Source organism: Giraffa tippelskirchi, chromosome 10, assembly GCF_054371585.1.
Source record: "Giraffa tippelskirchi isolate mGirTip1 chromosome 10, T2T-mGirTip1v1.2.pri, whole genome shotgun sequence".
NCBI lineage: Eukaryota > Metazoa > Chordata > Mammalia > Artiodactyla > Giraffidae > Giraffa > Giraffa tippelskirchi.
Genome location: NC_137284.1, coordinates 70,433,201 through 70,455,159, shown reverse-complemented (window position 1 = coordinate 70,455,159; position 21,959 = coordinate 70,433,201). Strand labels below are relative to the sequence as shown.

The 21,959-nt window shown below is 39.2% G+C and overlaps 1 protein-coding gene across 1 annotated transcript in view; it reads left to right on the top strand.

The window, feature by feature from the left end:
• Positions 1-21,959, top strand: part of DGKB (diacylglycerol kinase beta) — a 1,170,055-nt gene that overhangs the window by 155,783 nt on the left and 992,313 nt on the right. Inside the window, exon 5 of the mRNA XM_081537628.1 lies at positions 17,476-17,592. The gene's annotated coding sequence lies outside the window, so the exon portion shown is untranslated. The remainder of the gene's footprint in view (positions 1-17,475; positions 17,593-21,959) is intronic.

Here is a 21,959-nt window from a genome sequence, read left to right as displayed (position 1 = left end):
CATCAAACTGATGCAACCGCTCTTCTATTCTGAAGGTAAGTGATGACCGTGGTCCATGTGGCTTATATTTGGTGTGTCATCCTCCAGTCAGATCCCTTGTCTTCAGTGGACTCACCTTCTTTGAGCCATCCTTAATTGCTTTGATAAAATATAACAGGAGGAGGTGTACCGTCTGCTTCTTCATATTCACTTAATGCGGTTCTCTTGACCCTCACACTCACACCTCCTTCAGTCTAAATAAGATCTATAAACAGATAATTCATCTGGGTTGTTGAGCCGTGAGCTCAGAAGAGAATACTGGGGCATGGAGGCTCCTTCTCTCCAAGATAAGGTGACCCATGCAAAGCATATAGAGACTGGCAGTGCCTTAAAGAAAGGCAGACCGTGCTACACCATGGTTGAATGCTTAGGAGTCACAGACCCTCACAGGCTTATCTTGTGGGCTTCCTTGGAGTAGAACACGAGACACTGCTTAATCGAACCCCTGCAGGGTAGATGCATGAATATACTGAAATCTTTGGGCTTCCCTGGTGGCTCAGTGGTAGAGAATCTGCCTGTGATGTAAGAGACCCAGGTTTGATCCCTGGGTTGGAAAGATCTCTTGGAGAAGGAAATGGCAACCAACTCCAGTATTCTTGCCTGGAATAGCCTGTGGACAGAGGAACCTGGTGGGCTGCAGTCCAGGGGGGTCGCAAAGAGTCGGACATGTCTGAGTGACTAAGCACAGCACAAACAGATGAAAGAGGAAAGCTTCCAAGAAGAGATCCCCAGAGCCCAGCACCCACAATACAATCCTATGCATTGTGGAGATCCATACCCCGCTCCACGCCCTCTGAAAAAAATCCACACAATGTGCCTGAAGACAGCAAACATATAGGAATGCTGTCATGAAAGAAAACAAAGGCCAGACTACAGAAATAGGAGGAAAGACTTTTGCCCTTCTTCATTCAATTCCTCCTTTCTCACCTCAGGCCAAGAGGAAGCAGGAAAGGAAGGAGGAGAAGGATGAGGGAAAGTGAAAGATAAGTAAAAATGCCCTTTCTCATAGGAAGACTTTGAGCCATGGGCCAGTCTTGAATTGTGGAGAAGAAAGAAGCTCTGGATGGAATTTGAGATTGGAACTGTGATTTAGACTAGATTGAACTTTTGAAGAAAGTTGACTGAGAGTGAGTCATAATAACTGAAGAGGAAATAGAAGTGACTTGGAAGTTACGAGATTTGCATAATGTGCTCTCAGGGAGCCGGGAAGGTTGATCAAAAAGGAATGATAAGTGGAATAGTTGGTTAAAAATAGACTTCCAGAACACATTTCCGTCAAATTTAGTTCACTCAATAAACCAGTTAACCTCAAAGGATGTAGGGTGGGATAGTTAGGGCTTGAAAGCAGAGCTCCCATCTTACTTTCAGGTTTTCTACATCATAGCATACATAACCTGGTGTCTAATATCCTTAGAAATCACCCTAGCATGAGAATTTAGTCTCTCATGTCTTTCCATTGAATTTGCCTCTATAATATATTATAAAATGCAGTGATTTGGGGCTTCCCAGGTGGTATGTGTTGGTTGCTCAGTCATGTCCAACTCTTTGGACTGTAGCCTGAAAGGCTCCTCTGTCCATGGGGATTCTCCAGGCAAGAATACTGGAATGGGTTGCCATTCCCTTCTCCAGGGGATTTTCCCAACCCAGGAATTGAACCCAAGTCTCCCACATTGCAGGTAGATTCTTTACCAGCTGAGCCACAGTTCAGTTCAGTTCAGAATCTCATGGACAGAGGGGCCAGGTGGACTGCAGTCCATAGGGCCACAAAGACTTGGACATGACTGAAGAGGCTTAGCACACAGTTATATTAGTGATCATTGTTCAATTCTATTCCTGCCTTACAGAATCAGATTAACTTTAGACTTCCTTGGTAGGTGTTTTTTTTTCATTTTATTGTTTTAGTTTCTGGTTTGCGTAAGTTGCCACACTTTGTTCTTGCTTGGAAAAGTTTTCCATCATTTCATGTAGTAGTAAAGTAGGAGAGAGACATGGGATGATGGTAAATTATAAAAATATATTTCCAGGAGCAAAATTTGGAGTATCTTTGAAAACACAAAGACAATATTTGTGTTTCTTTAGGGTTTATGCTTCTAATCAAAGGAGAGAAGGAATAAAGGAAACATTATTCTCTAAATGGTTTCTTGAAAAATTTAAGGTGTCTTGAATGTCAACCAGTAAAGAGACTGTCAATTTAAATTACTCAATCATGGTTATATGAAATAGATAGAAAACAATATTAGGAAAGGTAAAGCCTATGTTTAGCCATTGAGTGGCCTAAGGACGTTTAGAAGATAAATAAAGCTGTTGTACAAACTGGCTTTTAAGAAGGAAAGCTCTCTTCCTTATCCTATATTACTTGGAAATTTTAAGAGCCAGCATATCTCAACTTTTCATTTCTTGCTTTAAATCTTATTCCCCCACCAAAATAGAAAAAAAAAATCCAAGGCATTTAAATCAAAATATATCAGGTTTAAGGATGGAATTCTCTCTCTATTCTAGTTAAACGTCATGAAAAGCATATGTGTCCATCAAAATGTTTTGAGCCTATTATACATGTGTCATTACAGAATGATAAAGGTCTATTCTTTTCCCTGTTATAAAATAAGCCGTTCAGCAAGAGTCAGGTCGTCACATCTGGTTAGGATCTTAGGGCTCATCTAGATCACTCCCTTCATGGTTGAATTCTGTCATCCAAGATTTCTCATCTGATAAGTTACAGAATTTGAATCAGTGACCATTTCTGTTGACTCTTATCCAATACACCCATTCTCTCTGGTGAGTGTTTGTCTTTTTGAATTTGGCTTCAAATAGCATACACATTCTTCCCCCTACTCCAGACCCCTCTCCCCAAAATACAAAATAAATTTTGGAATGAATTTTATCTTTCTATTTTTAAAACTCCACAGTTGTGTTGCTTTGTGAAGTACCTTTCCCATTCCATTTTTTTGTCTCTGCATTTCTTCTGCTCTAAGCCTTAGCTCCTCAATTATTCACACATTGAGCATCTATGGACGATACTGTGGCCTAGAAGCTGGGGTCAGTTGTAGGAGAAATAGGACAATATGTAGAAAGATGACAAACTAGAGAACTTAGACAGTTTGACCTGTTTCCCAATCATGCAATGTGCTTACAAGGTTGTGTTGTAGTTTGTGTCAGATTAGCTATTTCTACCAGCATGAAAATATGATGATTTTGGCTATGATTCCATAATCACTTCTGAATTAGATAGGGGAAGCTATAAGTGCTTTAACAATAGACTCTGAATGTAATGGCTGAAAAAAGAGAAATAAAAGAATTAGTTTTTTTCTACAGAATAGTCTAGGTCAGCATTTCTCAAAGTATGAGAACTGTAAGGGAAGTAGATTCTTGAGCCCCTCTCTGCATGCTGTCACTTCAGTTGTGTCCGACTCTTTGGACCCCATGGACTGTAGCCCACCAGGCTCCTCTGTCCATGGAATTCTTCAGGCAAGAATACTGAAATTGGGTTTCCAGGCCCTCCTCCAGGGTATCTTCCCAACCCAGGGATCGAACCTGTGTCTCTTATGTATCCTGCAATAGCAGGTGGGTTCCTTACCACTGGGAAGCCCCACTCTAGACGTACTGAATCAGAAACTCTTGTCTAGAGGGCCAGCAATATATGTAAATTTTCCAGATATTTCTGATGTACATTAAAGTCTGTGGGACAATTTTCCAACCCAGGGAGATATATGTTTATGATAGTGAAAGGGGGTATCTCTGCCTTACTAAGTCATTCAGAGACCCAAGTTGATTATATCTCTGCCATCTTCAACTTGCCCTCATGAAACAGGTAAGCACACAGAGCAAGGTATGTGGGAAGTTTCTTTATCTCTCTCTTTTTTTTAGGTGTCATCTTTTTGAAATTTTTATTGGAGTAAAGTTGCTTTGCCTTCCCAGGTGGCTCAGTGGTAAATCTTCCTGCCAGTGCAGGAGACACAAGAGACGTGGGTGGATCCCTCTGATGGGTAGATCCCTTGGAGTAGGAAATGGCAACTTGCTCCTGTGTTCTTGCCTGGAAAGTTCCATGGACAGAGGAGCCTGGAAGGCCACAGTCCATGGGGTCACAAAAGAGTTGGACATGGCTGAGCAGCTGAACACACCCACACACATAGTTACTTTACAGTGTTATGCTAGTTTCTACTGTAAAGAAAAGTGAATCAGCTACATGTAGACACGTATCCCCTCTTTTTTGGATTTCTCTCTCCTTTAGATCACCACAGAGCACTGAGTAGAGATTCCTGTGCTATACAGTATACTATCCTTAGTTGTTTATTTTATATATTGTATCAATAACATATATATGTCAATCCCAATCTCACTATTTATCCCACCTCCTCCTTCCCCACTTGGTATCCATATGTTTCTTCTCTATTTCTGCATTGTAAATAAGATAGTCTATGCTATTTTTTCAGATTCCACATATATGTGCTGACATATGGTATTTGTTTTTATCTTTCTGACTTACTGCACTCTGTATGAGAGTCTCTAGATGCATCCACATCTCTACAAATGACCCAATTTCATTCCTTTTTATGGCTGAGTAGTATTCCGTTGTGTATATGTACCACATCTTATTTATCCATTCCTCTGTTGATGCACATTTAGGTTGTTTCCATATCCTGGCTATTGTAAATAGTACTGAAATGAACATTGGAGTGCACATGTCTTTTTGAATTATGGTTTTCTCTGGGTATATGCCCAGTAGTGAGATTGCTGGATCTCATGGTAGCTCTGTTTTTAGTTTTTTAGGGAACCTCTGCACTATTCTCCAGACTTCCTTGGTGGCTCGGTGGTAAAGAATCTGCTTGCAATGCAGGAGATGCAGGAGACACGGGTTCAATCCCTGGGTTAGCAAGATCCCCTGGAGGAGGTCATGGAAACCCACTCCAGTATTCTTGCCTGAAGAATCCCATGGACAGAGGAGCCTGGCGGGCTACAGTCCATAGGGTCCCAAAGAGTCAGACACAACTGAAGCAACTTAGCACCCATGCATGCATACTTCTCCATAGTGGCTTTATCAATTTATATTCCCACCATTGCAAGAGGGTTCCATTTTCTCCATACCCGCTCCAGCATTTATTGATTGTAAATTTTGTGGCCATTCTGACCAGAGTGAGGTGATGTGTCATTCATAGGACCATTGTGGTGCTCTTTACTTACCTTTCGAGGAATTTCAGCTAGTGGTCACAGCCAATTTTAAGAGAGGCTGAAAAATGTAATATAACTATGCATCTTATATCCGGTAGCTATCAAAGAAGGGAGAGAGTTTTTGGTGGATGGTGTTGGCAACAATCACATAATTATTTTTGGACAGTCGGGTTTACTGGTGATGTGTTTTATCTCTCTCTTTTTTTATCTTGCATTCCTATTGATGTTTCCTTTACTCAGGTACTTTAATTCTGGCATCGTACAGGAGTATTGCATCATGGGAGCTAAAGTAAGAGGGTAATTAAAGAAGGAGTAAGCAGTTAATAGTCCCAGATGCTTCTGAGAAATCAATGAAACGAGCACTAAAAATATCCCCTAGATTTGGCAAAATAGAAGTCCTTGATGACCTTAGGAAGGATTGTTCCATAAATAAATGGTACATAGCTATGTTGGCATAAAGTATGCTAGTAGATGCATAGAAGATGAGAAAATGAAGACAGCAAAAGAAGTAATTGCTTTTAAAGACCAACTGTGGAGTGGCAGAGAGATAGGAATATAAGTCTAGGATGACTCCATATTGATGGAAAAGGTCTAGTTGAGAAGGTATGGTTAAATATTAAGGAAAGGGAAGTTTGATAATATTCCTGAGAAATTATAATGGGGTCTAAACACACAGATGAGGGGAGTTGCCTTAGACAGGAAAAGAAAAACTCCCTCTAATGTTATAGGAAAGATGGAGACATACCAGGAAAGAGAAGAAAATTTGAATCAATCATTGGGGAAACTGAGAGAGGAAGTTTCTAGAATAACACAGATGGACTGCTGAGCCGTATTAAAGGCCTGATTGAAGTTACTCTGCACAAATCTACACAAAATCATTGTAATAGCCTGTTACTGTTATATTGCATTGCAATATTAATTTGGATGCTATCAGCCCTAAAACTTATATTTATTGCAGTGTCTGTTAATTTTTTTAAAACATTAAAAAACTGACCAAGAGTAGGAAAAGTATGATTTTTTTTTTTCTCTTTTGCCTATTGCTGCTTAATTAATCTTGGTAAGAATACCTTAGTCAGCAAGCTTCTTCAAATATAGCACTTTGTGAAATTCAGTAACTCTCGAGACTTCAAAATGAGCACTCAGATGGAAGGTTTTTAAGTGTTGACATCATTTATCTGTATTTTATTGGAATTTTAGAAAATTCTGAAAAGAATCTCATCAAATAGAACCAGTATTTCATGTTTATAAAAAAGTAACTAAGAAAATTGAGTGCCTCATTTAAACATCCCATTTATGTGCCAAGAAGTGAAAAAAAAAAAAAAAAAAAGCCTTTGTTAATCATTAGACCTTTTTTTTTTTAATGGAATCTGCCTATAAATTGTGAAGGGACTTGGATATTTATCCAAGGTCAGGTTTTTTCAGCCTTGTAATCTGGCTGCTGTCAGTTTCTGGGTATAGGATTCATTTTGCTTGAGCCCACCATGTTGCCCTGGAAAATTAACTTCCCTTTCCAGGCTCTCACAGTCTGGGCCACATTGCATCACCCTAATAATGGCAAGTACCAACTTGCTCCATGGAAGAAAAGTTTTGACAAACCTAAACGGTATATTAAAAAGCACAGGCATTACTTTGCCAACAAAGGTCCATATAGTCAAAGTTATGGTTTTTCCATTAGTCATGTGTGAATGTGAGATTTGGACCATAAAGAAAGCTGAGTGCCAAAGAATTGATGCTTTTGAACTGCGGTGTTGGTGAAGACTCTTGAGAGTCCCATGGACTGCAGGGAGATCCAACTAGTCCATCCTAAACGAAATCAACCCTGAATATTCATTAGAAGGACTGATGTTGAAGCTGAAGCTCCAATATTTTGGCCACCTGATGCAAAGAGCCAACCATTTGAAAAGACCCTGATGCTGGGAAAGATTGAAGACAGGAGGAAAAGGTGATGACAGAAGATGAGAAGATTGGATGGCATCACTGACTCAACGGACATGAGTTTGAGCAAGCTCTGGGAGATGGTGAAGAACAGGGAAGCCTGGCGTGCCGCAGTCCATGGGGTTGCAAAGAGTTGGACACGACTGAGTGACTGAACAGCAACAACAGCCAGACATCTGGGCTTCCCTAGTGGCTCAGGCGATAAAAAAAAATCTGCCTGCCAATGCAGGAGATGTGAGTTCTATCCCTGGGTCGGGAAGATCCCCTGGAGAAGGAAATGGCAACCCACTCCAGTATTCTTGCCTGGGAGATCCCATGGACAGAGGAGCCTGGTTGGCTACAGTGTATGGGGTTGCAAAAGAGTCAGGTACAACTTAGCGACTAAACAGCAACAACCAGACAACAAAGGATAACCGCTATGCTCATGATTCAAATCAGCCCATCCTCACGAGCCTTATAAACCTGACTCAACCTTGCCTGCCAAAGCTACCGGTATGGCTGTCAACCCTTCCCTGGTTGCAGCTTCCTGAGCGGCCCTGCCCAGCGGCCATCTCTCCTCAGTTGCATTAAGTAACAAAGTGTTCAGCCTTTCATCTGCATGAATCAGTGTGTTGTATGCCACCATCAAAAGAATTCTTCAAGTCTTATAAAACAATTGGCACTGTGGTCAAAACCACTGACTTTTGGATAACTTCTTGGGAGACCACTCCTGACCCACTAATCGGCTCCAGACCATGGAGAGAGCAGTTTGTGGATGGAATTTGAGCTTGAGCTTTAGTCCTGAAGCCCGAGGCCCCTTGAACTATGCTTTCCAGGCCGGAAGATTCTGCAGGTCTGCTTTTAGTCACAATCTGTGTTTGCCAGAGACTTGTTGCAGATGAGTCAGCTCTTTGCATGAGGTGGCCAAAGTATGGGAGTTTCAGCTTCAACAACAGTCCTTCCAATGAACACCCAGGACTGATCTTCTTTAGGATGGGCTGGTTGGATCTCCTTGCAGTCCAAGGGACTCTCAAGAGTCTTCTCCAACAGCACAGTTCAAAAGCATCAATTCTTCGGTGCTCAGCTTTCTTTATAGTCCAACTCTCACATCCATACATGACCACTGGTAAAACCATAGCTTTGACTAGACGGACCTTTGTTGGCAAAATGCCAATGAGTTAAAACAGCTTAAAAAAAAATTCAAGCTTTATATAAGACCTAATTAATATAGGTGCCATATTAATTCGGTGATTATGTCCACCACCACTCTATTTAATAGTCAAATTTTACCTATACTTAAACCTCTTATAATTGAAGGAAAAAAAGAACAATGCCTCATGGTGGATCACTACATTAAGGCTACTTATGTCAGAAGGGTTGTCCACTGTGGCAAAAGTATGCAAGAGAAATCACAAAAAATGAAACAACACAATGAAATATGCCAGGAAACATTCAAATGCAGAGGTGACAGAAAGCAATGTACGAAAACTCACATCCCAGTGTGCATCACTGTCTGAGACAAAACTATGGTGGAAGCCACACAACAGTGCTTGGTCTCGAGAGTCATATTTTCTCCCTGCTTGAGGAAAATCACCCATTTATGTGCAAACATGTTAGCTGGTGCTAAAGGTTTGCAGTAAAACATAGTCTCACAGGGAACACCATTGTGCATGATACTGACGGGCAGAAAATGAAATTTGAAGTAATAGCATCTCATGAAAAATTGAGTTGGGCCTTTCATCTCAGTGGATATAGCCCTTCTAAAAGGAAGCACCAGTGAGGCTTATCTCTGCCTTAATACAGAGTCACTAAGTAGTATTGATCTCAATAGTTGTAGTAATTATTCTCAGCTAAATATCAGATTGTATTGTTGAAAGGACTCCAAACCAACAAGCTCAGTTATTTTCTCTCATAAACATATTTCTCTTTATTAAAAACACTGATTTAGAAAAAAATAAAATTGGCAGGCACTCCTGTTAGTGGCTCCTTCACTACAAAGGTTTTATCAACCTCTTCTCACATCTGCAGGAATTTCAGGATGCTTATGGGGCCCATAGGTTTCCCTTGGATATGGGCAACTGAGCTTGGCTCAATGCTTGGCTCACTGCTGTACACCACTAGACTAAAAATCACTTGCCACATACTGGCCTCTCCTAGAAATGGTGGCTCTCACAGATCCCTAAGCATGTGACCTTCTATACCCAGTTGCCAATTATGCCCTGGTTTATAAATGCAACACCCCTCAAACTTAGCACCTCTACTTAGGCCTTCTTCTTAAGGGGTGAAACCAAACCTGAGTTTTCTGGGATATTCCACCTGAGGAGCGGTTGGTCTCTCCTGTCTTCAGTCTCTTGCCAGATGACAGGCTGCTCAATAAGGCTCTCTTTCCCCCGGTTACCTTAGCTACCAGCAGAGTCCCTTGGGATCAACTGATGGACTAGAAGTGCAATTTTGTAGATTATTGGGCGGCATTGCCACCATCATAAATGATGAAGTTCAGTGGTATAGCTATCAGGGAAGGTGCTCAGATGGGAAAGAATCTGCCTGCAATGCAGGAGACTGGGTTCAATCCTCAGATCAGGATCTTCCTGATCTGATTCTCTTCTCCAGGGGAATGGCTTCCCACTCCAGTATTCTTGCTTGGAGAATTCCATGGACAGGCCTGCAGCCCACAGAGTCACAGAGTCAGACACAACTGAGCGACTAACATTTTGGGCTTCCCTTATTGCTCAGCTGGTAAAGAATCCGCCTGCAATGCAGGAGACCTGAGTTCAGTCCCTGGGTTGGGACGATCCCCTAGAGAAGAGAAAGGCTACCCACTCCAGTATTCTGGCCCAGAGAATTTCATGGACTGTATAGTCCATGGGGCTGCAGAGTCAGACACGACTGAGCGACTTTCACTTCACTTCGCTTCACTTCAGTGGTATAGCACTGCTTCCCATCTCTCAAGTGGTATGTCTGTTTTAAAGGACAGGGCCCGAGAGTCAGAAAATTTGCCGTACTTCAGACAAGCATTTTAGCACTGGACGCCCTCATCAGTGAATTACGCTGTATACATTTTCCTTTTCTTTTTACATATACATATTCTTGAGTCATTGCCTAAGAGTTGTTCCCTCTGTTCGGGATAAAGAACTCTGTGAACCTCTTTGCTCACAGCCCAGAATAGAAATCAAGGTCACACATATCTCTGCATGTATTAAGGTCACAATATAAGGTCCCAGCAGGTCACTCCTTATCCCTTTGGGCATTCCAGACACTGCTGACAGTGATCAAGGCACATATTTCACTTCTCAGAATACACGGTGCTGGGCTGCTGGACTGGCAGCCAATAAAACTCAATTCTCCAGTAGGTCCCAGACAACTGGTCTAATTGAGAGGCCTAATGGGCCCCTCAAAGAACTCTCTGTTCAGTCAAAAGATGACAAACCACTGGACAGTGTCTATCTTGCCCCCAGGTATTAATCCCTCTTAAGTCAAGGCTTCTTAGCCAACTCATACCACACACCAGCCTTCAGAAAATCCTTCCTTTGGATGTTTGCTTTATTTAAAGGGAAAGATGTCTGGCTACTTGTATATAAAGATGCATTATATATCAGGTCCTTTAATAATGTCTTTTCCTGCTGTTAGAGATTTCAGTTCTGTTCCCCTCCCATGGACCCATTCACCATAGACTGTCTTATGGGCCAGGAACCTGCCCATCTGACATGGGACTCATTTGAGTCCAAACTTCCACCACTCTAAGAATCTTTATCAATATTTAGGATAATTAATCTTGGCTCTCAAGCTGATTTCTTCCAGAAAATTAAAATTACTTCCCTCGGAACATTCCCTTAGACAATGTGGGCTACCAGAAGGGAGAAAACTGGACTTAGTAAATAAAATGAAGACCACATAAGGAGATAATAATAAAACTAACATCATATCCCATAATGATAAAGTCAGACAACCCCTTATCTGTAATTATACATGCCAGAGGAAAATCTACATCAAACAATAAGTCTTTCAAGTGCAGTTGCATACTATTCTGTTGACCTGGAGAAGGGAATGGCAACCCAGTCCAGTATTCTCACCTGTAAAAATCCCAGGGACAGAGAAGCCTGGCAAGCTACAGTCCATGGGGTTGCAAAAGAGTCGGACATGACTGAGCGACTGAAGAACTTGATCTTATTGCTGTTGGTCTGGATGCTTTCATTGGTTTGCAATTCAGAGGCTCCAATCCTCCAGCTAAGTTACTGTTTCAACCAAATTTGGCAGATTCTGGAACCCACATCCCTACAACCTGATGTCTTCATTGGCTTGCCCATTACCCACCAAACCAACAACTGAGGTAAAGGGCCCATGGTAATTGGCTAAATTGGAGGGCTTGCCTATGGGGTAATGCTGGAGCTCCACACTCAGTCACAGATATTTTAATTTACAAACATGACATCCCGTTAATAAGATGCACCCCAAATAGGTCATGTGATTTAAAACCTGTCTGCAATAGAATCCCATTCATCATCCATCTAGACACTCTCTTGGACAGTGGGAGCTTTTAGATTTGGCCACCCTTCATTAGGAATTTAATTATGTCAGTTGGGTTCTGGTGCTTTGGTTCAATTATGGCAATTTCATTAAGGCAAACATCATCTTTGTTAGCTGTGCATCCACAAAGCCTTGATTTAAAAAATGTTTTTAAGTCAAGCTCTCAGGATCAAAATTGTCTTCATATTTTACAAGTGGCTAAGTCTTGTTATAATACTATAGAGCCACAAAAACAAGACCCTTATTAACTTGAGTGGGTATCCATTTATAAAGATACTTCAGTCTCATATCCCAAATTGCTTTGCCCTGGACTAGGAGTTTGCTCTTAGAAAAGATACCATGTTAGATAATACTACCTGGGCCAAAGACTTGGAAATGACTTTGCACCCTGTGACAGAGACAGCTATTCCCAAACACTGAGACCATCATACCAGCAGCACTCTCCAATTGACTCTCCTAAGATGCCAACCAATTGGACATGAGCTCTTTATTTTATTTATCTATTTATTTTGAGATTTGGGATTCTGTGTGTTTCTCGGCTTTGCTGTTTACTTAGCCTGTGGTATGCTCCTTGCTCTATATCTACACTTGCAGACCTAAAGGGAAATCTTATAAAGGTTACTGCTCTCTGTGCCATTCTAAAAATTAATAGAAATTACTTCTTCCCCAAGTAGGTAACTGCCTCACGTTGGCCCACCCTTTAGTTGGACCTCCTACTCTCCAGAGCCTTTTCCCACTTCCTCTTTCCCTCCAGCTTGCCACCACAACCACCCACCCTATAGGTATGGCCACCATAACCACCCCTTCTCCTTGGCTATGAACAAATACCACTAACCTTTACATATGCCTTACTGAACTAGCAATACATGTGTGTGTGTGTGCGTGCGTGTGTGTGTGTGCGTGCGCTCAGTCATGTGTGATTCTTTTGCGACCCCATGGACTGTAGCCCACCAGGTTCCACTGTCCATGGGATTTTTCAGGCAAGAATACTGGAATGGGCTGCCATTTCTTTCTTCGGGGGATCTTCCCAACCCAGGAATTGAGCCTGCATCTCCTAGGTCTCTTGTATTGGCAAGTGATTCTTTCCCACTGCTCCACCTAGGAAGCCCTAAGCAGTTCATACTCTGCATCTACAAAACTGCTGCGCCTACCACCTTGACTCAGGGAATACAAGATAACATTATCAAAAATATATAATTTGGACTGTAACACACCTTATAAGTCCACCATGATATTGTTAGAGACTCCCAAATTTCAGATTCGTTTTTGTCTTACAAATAGGAAACTTGGCTACAGGTTGACCTACTTATACTTCTACTTGTTTTCCTCCTTCTGACTCTCATAATAAAATATTTTCCTAGGCAGTTTAGGGGAACATATATGCTACTCTCTAATATTTCCTCTACTACCTAGGCTACTAGAGTTCGTTAGATAATTGAGCTGAGAACTGATGCCAAGACAACAAAAGGTCAACTGTAATATAGTTGGTTTTGTGCTGTCTAGACTCAGTTTTGAGGACCTAACTAACAGGTGGTCAGTCCCCTTCTTGAGCAACTGTTTAAGTCCACATTCCAGCCATGTCCCTCATCAGGCTCCCACCTTCAGAACCATTGTGCCTCCATGCTAACTGCCTCGAGGTCAGAAAGCAGGCAATTGAGGACTGCCCCTATGACCTGAGCCAGAAAAAGCATCCAAATTTGCCAGTCCACAGGGATCCTTCTGAACCTAGCTGATCCTCTCTCCTTTACCCCCTATAGCTATAGCTTGCTGGTACCTGCTGGGTTGGTGGGGAGGGGAATTCTTGCATGTCCCTGTCTGGTAGCCATCTCTTCTTTGGAGCTCTAAATGACAGGGAGTTCTCCTTTTCATCTATCTAAATGTCAGTGTGTTTTGTTCCTCTAACAAAAAATCTTTAAATCTCATGAAACATGTAGTTTATTTTCTTTGACTATAAAGCAATAACAGGAATGTTTCACCCAAATCTGAAGTTTCTAAATTCTTAGAATTGCCCCAAAGCAAAAATAAGTCACCTTAAGTTACCGAAAATTTAGATAATATATTTCCACCTCCAGTAAAGCCTTGTGACCTAAATGTCAAAAGAACCTAAATGTCAGAAGAAGATTAAACTCTTACAGGCATTGATTCATCATAATCATTGTCCTTTTTTGTCTTCGTATTTCTCCTGTCATTCTGTTCAAATCAGTTTTATCTGTTTCCTCTGATCTCAGGTTATTCAAGTCATTGGTATTCTAGAATGGCACTCTTTAATACACTAGCTATTAGTCAAAGTTAAATAAAATACAATAGGATTTTTTTTCCCTAAGTTACACTAACCACATTCCCAGGTGTCAGTAAACACATGCTACTAGTTGCGACTATACTGGTGGGTGCAAAAAGGCATTTCTTGCATAGCAGAAAGTCCCGTTGAACAGCTGTCTTCTGGAATACCAGTGCCTATTAATTCCTTCAACTACTTCCAGTATTATTTGTAGACATAGTCTTATGGAATATATCAGGTATTTTAGGTGAATGTTTGCTAACTGAAGGATAAGATAGAGCAACCTAGGATAAAAAGTGATGAAAAGCAAGAAAGCGTGCACTTAGAGGAAAAAATCATTTTTAACCTAAAGACGACAGATATACCAATTATGATAAAAGATTCTGTGCAATCTTGGTATCTCTAATCCTTTTCGATTAGTCTTTCTTTATTTTTTCTAACAGAGATAGTGTATTATCTTGGATTTGATCTCTATTCTTCTGGGTGGTAAATGTTTTCCTGGGCACACATATAGTAATACAAAACAAAAACAGAACAAGCATTTGCTCTTATGCAACGTCCAGAAGACTTTCCTGAATGGATCTGAAAATATGCTCCTGATAATATGGTTAGCTATCCAGACAGTGTGGGCATGATGTGAATGGGTCATCATGAATCCTTTTGGGTTGTACTGTCTATTAAGTCTTGCTGAGTGGAAGCATGGTCACTTTCCCAATTAGATATGCATTGCATCAACTTATATTCATCTCAGTTCAGCAAACCACATGCTCACTTACAACATATACAAAACGTTGTCCAACACTGGTACTGGTTTAGAAGTAGCCTGAGCATGGGTCTGAAAACTGGGATGGTTCCCCATATATCATGCTTAAGATTCAGTTCAGTTCAGTTCAGTCGCTCAGTCGTGTCCGACTCTTTGCGACCCCATGAATCGCAGCACGCCAGGCCTCCCTGTCCATCACCAACTCCCGGAGTCTATCCAAACTCATGTCCATCGAATCGGTGATGCCATCCAGCCATCTCATCCTCTGTCGTCCCCTTCTCCTCCTGCCCCCAATCCTTCCCAGCATCAGGGTCTTTTCCAATGAGTCAACTCTTTGCATGAGGTGGCCAAAGTACTGGAGTTTCAGCTTCAACATCAGTCCTTCCAATTAACACCCAGGGCTTATCTCCTTTAGGATGGACTTGTTGGATCTCCTCGCAGTCCAAGGGACTCTCAACAGTCTTCTCCAGCACCACAGTTCAAGAGCATCAATTCTTCGGCGCTCAGCTTTCTTCACCGTCCAACTCTCACATTCATACATGACTACTGGAAAAACCATAGCCTTGACTAGACAGACTTTTGTTGGCAAAGCAATGTCTCTGCTTTTTAATATGCTGTCTAGGTTGGTCATAACTTTCCTTCCAAGGAGTAAGTGTCTTTTAATTTCATGGCTGCAATTACCACCTGCAGTGATTTTGGAGCCCCCAAAAATAAAGTCAGCCACTGTTTCCACTGTTTCCCCATCTATTTGCCATGAAGTGATGGGACCAGATGCCATGATCTTAGTTTTCTGAATGTTGAGCTTTAAGCCAACTTTTTCACTCTCCTCTTTCACTTTCATCAAGAGGCTTTTTAGTTCCTCTTCATTTTCTGCCATAAGGGTGGTATGATCTGCATATCTGAGGTTATTGATATTTCTCCCAGCAATCTTGATTCCAGCTTGTTCTTCTTCCAGCTCAGCGTTTCTCGTGATGTACTCTGCATAAAAGTTAAATAAGCAGGGTGGCAATATACAGCCTTGACGTACTCCTTTTCCTATTTGGAACCAGTCTTTTCCATGTCCATTTCTAACTGTAGCTTCCTGATCTGCATACAGGTTTCTCAAGAGACAGGTCAGGTGGTCTGGTATTCCCATCTAAACCTTGATAAATTCAGATTTTATAAAATGCATATTATTTGATCTGCTTTTTTGAGCAGCAGTATGTAGCCATGATTATTAGCTCATTTTATATATCCTGTGTGTATATGTGTTTGTATGTTTATGTGTTTGTGAGTGTGTGTGTGCATGGCAGTGTTTGTACACCTTGGCACTGTTGACATTTGAGTCATTTGCAACTGTGTCAGTCTCTGTTGTGAAGGAGGGCCTGTTCTATCCATTGCAGAATGTTTAGCAGCATCCATGTCCTCTACCTAATAGATGCTGGTAGTGCCCCCCTCATACCCAGTTGTGACAAACAAAAATGTTTCCAAATGTTGGCATATGTCTCCTGGGTGGCATAATAGCCTGTATTTGGGAAGCTCTGTTCTATGATCATTTCTCAGAATTATGAATATGTTCATGTGTATGTTTCTATAAATGTAAATATAGCACATGAACATGCTACTGACAGCAAATATTCAATATTGCTTTTGGCCTCCAATCCCTCTGAACTAAATGAGTCTGAGATGCTATGGTATAAGGTAAATACTCAAATCTGCAAATATCAAATCTGTGACTTGTGCAAATTGTGTAATCAGAAATAAAACCCTTGATTAATAATACCAAATCAAAATCACCTCTGTGTAATCTATCTTTATTAATAGAGCCCTGAGTAAACACATCATTTTTTTACTCAACTAAAAGATAGTCCTTTTAGTGCAGAGAAATTATTATGTTTGGCCATGTCTAAGTCACTGTTTTTGAAGTGAAATTACAAGGCTGGTGAAGATGCAATGCTACTTTTCAGAGTCCAGCCAATGAGAATGATTGTAGTTTACAGTTTATCCTCCACAAAATGATAGATCTTACCCTGGTGGCACAGTCAGTGACAAGTCTGCCTGCAATACAGTAGACCTGGGTTGGATCCCTAGGTTGAGAAGATCCCCTGGAGAAGGGAGTGGGCAACCCACTCCAGCATTCTTGCCTGGAGAAATCTATGGACAGAGGTGCCTTGCAAGAGTTGGACATGACTTAGCGACTAAACCACCACACAAATCAGAAAATGTAAATATAAAAAAAAACAACAACAAAAACTTTTGAGTTTGGAATTTGGGTATGGTGAGGTCTCCTTTACCCTGAGAGCCTCTTATATCCCTTTATTTTAAGTAGGATTGATTACTCATAGATCAGAAATTATGACTGGCCATATTCACACATGCATGAAGGGCATTAAGATCTCAAAATGAGGCTGCACAATCAGTCACAGATACATGTTGCCTGGATTGAAAAAGAAGGCAACATTCTTCCAAATTTCAGCCTGGGATCCTTTACTGATTCATATCCACAGTTCATTAGGAATTACTATTTTTAAAAATAAATTCTATAATTTTGTGTGAAAAGCTTAATTTATTGTATCATAGTTTGATGTTAGTTTCTAAAAAGGCATTTTAAATATAGAGAATTATAATCTTTTTTGTGTGTATATATAAATATATATATTTAAATATATGTGTATATGTAAATATATATTTAAATATATGTGTATATGTAAATATATTTATACAAATGTATATATATGAAAACTATATATGTATAGTTTTCATTTTTAATATTCTGGTGACCTAAAAATGGGATTTCTCTCCATCTCTGAAGGTTCTGCCAGTGTTCTCCTTGCTTATCATGACATCCATCTGCAAAGTGTTGGAGTAAGAGGTAATTAAACCACCAAGTGCAACATGATGTTTCAATGACAACTCTTTGGCGTGAAAGGTGAGGACTGAAAGTGTTTTGCCAAGATTGTGAGGGATGGAATCCAGAATTCAGGACTATCATCACCATATCACTCTTGGAGTCCAAAAATATTAAAAAGGATTTAACAAAATAATTAAACCAGGCTCATGACTAGAGGAGCTTTTGCATTTGGCAAAGGCACTTGAGAGCAGGCTCTTCCTTAGCAACCACTTAATCATGATCTCATGGCTTGTTCACCCATATCCCCATCATCCATTCAGATGCTTGTTTTTTGTGGTTTTTTTTTGGTATATTTCATATATATATGGGTATATTTATATATCCATCGGTTAGTCTAGAATTTCCATCTGCTTTGCTTAAAGAAAACACATTTGCCTGTAATATATTAGAGAGCCTATTTTTCAACATTTTAAAATGCAAAATGCATCAGGAATCAGCACTGATATTTTCTCAGATAAATCTCTGCACTGATTACCATGAAGTACATTGATGTCACTATCACTATGACAACATTATGACAAGAACTAGTCACTCTCAGCTACCTAGTAAAAGGAATTGTCATCTGTATTTGCGAATAGAATGTAACACACTTTAGAACCTCTATTTTCCTGCATAAATTGGTACCTTAATGGCTAGGGAGAGTTGAATAACCGTTGGATGAAGAACCCATTCACGTTTGTGTTTCTCTAAAGGTAAGATCTGACAGTTTGAGGACTCTGTACTTTAACTTTTCAGGAGGTTAGAAAGGAATCAATTGTTTTATCATTATAAGGAGCTATTGGAGGCAATAAGTACTCTTCTCTTTATCTGCTTTTTTGTTTTGTTTGTTTTGCATTTAAGGAAGCACAAAGCTGTGCTATCAACAAACGGTCTGAATAAATAAGTGAGCTTTGGGATCTCTTTGAAGTTTTCTATGTGAAGCAATATTTGAATCAGTCTTTATGCCTCTAGGATTTTGCATAATTTTTAACTTTCAGCTTCTTGTAATAGAAGTGAGTCACCCTCTTGTACTGTTCCATTTTTAATTAAGCAAGAATTCAAAACCATGTTTTCATTGTTAACTTTAAAAATAAGTTGACTCTCATGAGTTTTCTGTTCCCCTCCCAATAGGGATGTCCTATAGAAAATAAACAAAGGTATGCTGTACCCTTAGAGAGAAAATGTTAGTCCCCATAAACACACTCTGCTGCCAATATTTTTAGATTATTTATGGTCAATTTTGCAGTTGTTTTGGTTTGTACAGTTGAGTGTCAGCATTCTGACATTTGTTGCTTAGAGAACTTCATCACCACACAACATGACATGAAACGGTTGACAAATAGCAATCTTCCCAGGAATGTTTGCCTTTTTATTTGATCTGAGCCAAATAGAAACTCTTTAGAGGAATTTCTTCTTTATAAGACTTGGTTGACCTATAAAAAGGAAAGCAAAGGTATAACCTATCTTGATTTTGAAAGTCTACCTTTCATTTTGAGAGTTAAGATAATATGACAGATATCACATAGAAATAGGAGCTGCAGTCATAGAGATAGTCAATGTGTTTCCTTAATTACAAAATCCTTAATGAACATGATTGAAAGACTTTTCTTAATTGTAAATGTATGTTGCATCATTTGGTGCTAGACACACTGAAAGAAAAATAAACATTTTTGACAAAAGATGTGCTATTCCAAGTATATTATTTGGTGCAAAAACTCAAGTATGTTTTTGTGTTACTCTAGTATCCATCTGAAATAGTTGGAGAAAATAATTGCAAAAAATTGAACATGGATAATATTTATCCGTAAACATCCTGAAGTTTCTCTGAAAAATGATATGATTAACTCAACATTCAATATGTATATATTTTGGTATAAGTCTCTGTCTTAGAACACAAATATACATATTCTAATTATACTATTTTTTTCCTCCCTCCATGATTATGCTGTTTTTTAAACTAAACATCTTTTGTTTTGCAAATTCTACATATGATAGCTGTATTAAACACCATCTAGTAGGCAAAGAAGAAAATAAATATTTCAATAGAAGGTGTTTTGAAAATATTTCAATGGCATCTTAAGCCAAAATTCAACACAGATAAGCATAGATACGATGAGAAGAAAAATAATCAAAAGTCTGTTGGATATGCAGAAACTTAAGAGAAGAGAGAATTTCAGATTTGTATTTTTAGTGGGGAAAAATAAAAACAACAACTTCAAATAGATTGCTTTAAGAAATTTGTTTCCATGAGGCATAATTCCCCTGCAAATTATAGTTTCTATTTTAAAGTAAGCCTTTAGCAGAGCATATTGTGTATAACTAAAAAAATCTGCTCAGTATCATTCATCTAACCTATTTTTGTCATATAATAACACAAGCATTAGATTTCCTGTATCCTATATAAAGTTAACCTAATTTCTACAGCCTTTTCCCATAAACACAGACACAAACATACACTTACAGGCTTTTATGTTTCTTCTTCTCTGTAACCCATCTGATATGGTTTACAATAATTTGATTTTTATGTCTGTCCTTTAAAATTTGTACAAAAGTAAACAAACTTAAAACTCAGTTCCCTGAGAACAATTTTTTATTTGAAGATTTAAGCAGCCATAGATTTTATGGTAATCTCTGTGAGAGTTAGGGAATCAGAATCATAAAGGAGTTCAAATCTTAAGAATATAATTTAGATCTAATAGGATATTAGTCCTACTAAATTAATCACTTTAACATGATGACTACTCCCTCACCTAGTATTTTAAATTTAAGTTCTGTGATTTTATAGCACGTCAGAAATAGAAGACAGCAAAGTACTCTTCTTTTTCCTTCTTTAGGATTTAAAAGGAAGTGTTTTAGTTAATTGCTCTGGAAATAAATAAAATTTACTACTTATAAATTTAGAGCGAAAGGACAGCATAATCTCTGTGTTATACACAGACTCTGATTTATTGCAGATTGCCTATTTAAGTTACATCAAATAGCTTTTACAGCACACAGGGAATCCTAACATTTAAAAAAGTATTCAATTTAAAATGGAAACCTTTTTCTAGTTGTATGTTAGAGGATATATCAAGCCGTAGTTTCTGTGCAATGTGTGGTAAAAATGGCATTTGTGACTAGTATGACAAAGATCCCAGACACTGATTTTTACCTTATCCAGTTCCTGAGGCAAAGTAGTCTGTCATTACTTTCCTAAAACAGTATCATCTTGATTTAGCTTAAAGTTACATTCAGTGTTCTTTTCTAAGCAGGTTTAGGCATGATCAGATATTAAAAAAAAAAATAAAAGACTTTCATGAATCCAGGAATTTTTCCACATACAGTATTGTATTTCACAAGCTTAATGTTAACATACCTAATTATTTTTCCTTTCTTTTTTTCTTCTATAAACCTAATTGGTTTCACAAAGTTTGTTTTAAATTCAATTGATTTTGTCTTGTAGTTAGGAAATGGAAAATCGGATAGATTTTTTACTCACCTACAAATTTTAAATCAAATAACTGTTTAAAAAATACGGTATTTAGTGTCCACAAATGAGATATCCTGGGACCAGACTTTTCTGCTATGAATATACTGTGAGTCTTTTGTTAGTATTATACAAAAGAAGGTAGGAAGCTTTGTTTTCTGCAATTTAAATGAGATATTTTTTCCTCTACCATCTCCGAGCTCAGTGTGCATAGGGATACCATAAAATATATTTATTTATGATATTTATTTTGTGAGCCCAGACATGTTTCAGGCTCTGAAATACATAGGCCCTATTTACTTGCTATATCACCATCTGTCAGAAAATATTTTGAGTTGAATAGAGGCAGCAAAAGAATGATCTGATGTGCAGATGTTGTTCAACTGAGAAACCAATTCCAACAATTGAAATTGTCGTTTAGGGAGCAGAGGAACTTTTTTTTTTTTTCCATTCTAATACAATAGTTTACTTGATCTGACTTCTTGGGATGGAAAGAAAATGCTAATTATTTTTCATTCAGATTTGCATTTGAAATTTCACGTTAGGACTTAGCACAAAAATGGTTCAAGAGCCCTGTGACACCTCCACCCTCTGGCCCTGTGTTCTGTGCCAACCTAGTCTTTATATCTGATTTGTACTCGACAGAGAGATCTATAAATGGCTTCCACGGCAGGAGTTCAGGGCCATCTTTTGGAAGAGAGTCTAAGGACTATTGCACAGTATGTTCTCATTAAGATTTGTTTCCCTATTAAAACAAGGATAGCTTTTCCAGAAGAAAAATCACCAAAAAGGCAACTTTGGGGAATGGGCAGGAAACTCTGAGGGGCAATATTATTTGCATTCTCTTTGAGATTGGTGAGGGAAGCATTTTGAGGTTGATTTCTATCCTCTTTGTCTTTTTCTCCTCCAAGTCATTCATTCATTCATTTCCTTTTTCCCT